Source organism: Lupinus angustifolius, chromosome LG11, assembly GCF_001865875.1.
Source record: "Lupinus angustifolius cultivar Tanjil chromosome LG11, LupAngTanjil_v1.0, whole genome shotgun sequence".
Lineage (NCBI taxonomy): Eukaryota > Viridiplantae > Streptophyta > Magnoliopsida > Fabales > Fabaceae > Lupinus > Lupinus angustifolius.
The window spans coordinates 19,242,762-19,246,353 of NC_032019.1; positions in this window are offsets into that span (position 1 = coordinate 19,242,762).

Consider the following 3,592-nt stretch of genomic DNA (forward strand, 5'->3'; position numbering starts at 1 on the left):
AATAAATATGGGATTATGGTATCCTAGGGATGCCTCCTTATCCTTGGTAGGTTACTCTGATTTTGACTTCGCTGGGTGTAAGTTGGATTGAAAAAGCACTAGTGGGACTTGTCACCTATTAGGTAGCTCCCTAGTTGCATGGCACAACAAAAAGCAAGGGTGCGTTGCTTTGTCCACCGCTGAAGCGGAATACATTGCCGCTGGGGTGTGTTGCACTCAAATCCTTTGGATGAAGCAGCAACTTAAGGACTTTGGGCTCATATTAGAAAAGATCCATATTACATGTGATAACACGAGTGCCATTAACCTTTCCAAGAATCCCATTCTGCATTCTAGAACAAAGCATATTGTGATAAGACATCATTTCTTACGTGATCATGTTCAAAGAGGTGATTGCATATTAGAGTTTGTTGAAACTTTTAAACAATTAGTAGATATTTTCACCAAGCCCCTCTCACGCGACACTTTCTATGTTCTTCGAAGAGAACTAGGAATCCTTGATGAAAAATATCTTGATTGAGCTTATGTTATTGCCTTGCATGACATATTTGCCTGGTATGCTTTAAAATGAAAACATGTTGAATGCTAAATATTCCTTGCATGATCCATGATTTTGTGTATAAAAACTTTATGTATATATGTGATTGTTTAAAAATGAATTAGTAAAAAGTTTGAAATCCTTGCATGCTTTTAAAAACATCCAAAATGTTGTATCTGATGAATTTAATCAATTAAAGCCATCAGTTAATCGATTACCTGAGTGAACTTTTTGAAACCTGGTATTTTTAACTCAAGTTAATCGATTAAGTCAAGCTGTTAATCGATTATTGGCATCAGTATATCAGAAACAGAAACGTTTCTGGGCATTTTTCAAAACTCCATTCATCCCATGTTCTCTCTAATCTCAGAGAAACAAGTCCAACATCATCCCTAAGCTCCAACCTAGCCTAAATCGAATCACCCTACTCCATTTCCACTCCATAAATCGGTTTCTCCATCTTAAATTTCTAAGAAATTCGTTTTCCTCAAATTGATAACCCTACCTTAGGTTTCCCTAAATCCCTCCATTAAACCTTCATCACGGTTCAGTTTCAACATAAATGGAGAGAGGACGTGCTAAAAGAGTCAAGACAACTGCTCAATGTCCACCGCGTGTCCCAAAAGTCGTGCCATCTCAACAAGCAAGCCAGGACCGTGGGGACCCGTATTATTCACTGATTCTGCAAGAAACCCGGTTTCTCAAATTTCAAGGGAGGAAACCAACATACATAAGGTTTGCAAATTTGACTTGGCTAGCGGAACAGAACTTTGACTTTCTGAATGGTTTGCAAGCACAAGTGGTTGTATCCTTCTTGGAATTAAAAGGTAATATCTATCATGCTCTAGTTAGGGAGTATTATGCCAACTTTAGATATAAGGATGGAAAGTATTGGTCAATGATTGCTGGAAAGCTGTTTGAGATAAATGCATACATTTTTATGAACGTGGGTGGTTTATCATGTAATGGTGCTAGCTTAAGTGATTGTGGTTGGGAAAAAAACAACTCTTTTGATGCTGTTGAAATGTATAAATCTTGTTTGCATAGACCTCAGTTATTTGTTCAGGGTGAATTAACCAAAGTTGGGTCGCTATTCGTAGAGAATAGGCTCCTACATTATCTGATTGCCTATATTCTGATTCAGAGGAACACAAATCATGCACAACCTACAGTGAATGATTTGAGGTTCATGTTTGCTGTAAAGGAGAACATAATGATCAACTGGCCTGAAGAGATTCTGAAGGTCATGTATAGTGTCTCCACTTCACAATCAAGGTTGCTTCCTTATAGTATATTCATTTCATGAATTATCGATTATCTGCATATTGAATGCTCAGATACTATAGTGGTGGACTATTCTGACAAGGATCATTTGATTGGAGAGAGTCTGATTCATTAGATGGGTATATATAAGTACAGCAAAACATGGCAATATCAAGAGGACTTTAACACTGTGAATCTTGACCCCTTGCATGAGGATGATCAAGATGATACTCAAGAGCTATTTGCAGTTACTCAGGGGGAGTCTTCTAGTCATGCATCACAAGAACCAGCTTTTGGATAAGCCTACTTGGATGCTATGGAACGTCTCAACAACAGGATGGATCTTCACTTTCAATCTCTGAAGGACTCATATCATACGGATCTGGAGAATTTTGAGGAGCGTCAGAATGCTTATATTGATAGCCATTACAATCCTTGACGAACTTTGTTCAGACAACTGTTGACTCACAAAACAGAAGGTTGTGTTCTGAGTTCAACAAGTTGAGTACCCTCATCAAGGATGGTGGTAGCTCGATGAATCCTGACAACGAAAACCCTCCATCTCATCCCTAGTTAGGAGGCCTTAGAGCTTTAGTTTTATCCTTCCGAGATTATGGACCTTGTTGTTCCTTGTTACCCTCTTGAGAACTTATCTTTTATTGTCATGATTTTGCTTTCATATGAATTGTAATAACTTATATCTTCTGCTGAATTACTGCTTCAAAATTTGACAATGCTTTAAATGATTTCAAAATTATCTTCATCATGCTTGAATGGTAATTATGTTGCAAATAGCAAACTCCTATGTTTAATGGATCTTGATCATGTTTGGTGTATGTATCAATATTGAATGCTTATGTCTGCTGCTAACTGCTCAAATATATCAAATGCTTAATCATTCCATGCTTAATTTGAGTAAATATAGCTTGTCATGCCATTAAATCTGTTCTGTTGCTGTTTGTTGTCCATTTAATCGATTAAGTCCTCCTGTTAATCGATTAAATGATGTATAAATGTGCCTTTGTTCAAGCTTCTTACAGCTAGTTGATTGATTAATCGCCCAAAATTAATTGATTAATTACAGTCTGTCATAACTCTAATAACTCTTCTGACTTTTGACTATAATTGAATACTTGTATCTTTTTTATAATGTCAAAAGGGGGAGAAAGGTTGCTTGTTGTGTTAAATGTATTTTGCAGGTTGTTGTATATAGCTTCCATAATATAATTGCTTACCTAAGGGGGATCAAAGGCGCTTTAACTTTGAAACTTTGAATAATAACCATTATGCAAATTCATCGTCAAGCTAATTCATCAAACGTTTCGAACTATTTTGATGTAGTATTTGTCATCATCAAAAGGGGGAGACTGAAAGTGCAAAATGTCAAGGATAGCACTAGTAATGTTTTGCCTATGTTTTGATGAAGACAAAGTTCTATTAAAGTTTGAAGATGACTCAACAATCAACATACCTAGAGCTCATTGTCATATCTAGACTAGGATATAAATAGAATCATTATTCTTAGTAGTCTGGGATGTGTGCCTTAGTAAGTGAGTATAGGTGAGGTGAGCCTAGGTGCAGGTCTCTCAAGCCATTATAATTATCAAATCACATCCATGAGACATATCATCTAGTTAATTGTATGTTAATGCATTAATCATACATGTTATATGTGCATATTACGCATAATATAATTGATAAAACATGTATAGGAGTTAAGCATAACATATGAGAAGTTTACCTTTTGAACCACGTGTTTTAATATGTTGGTTAATAGATTAACATGTGGTG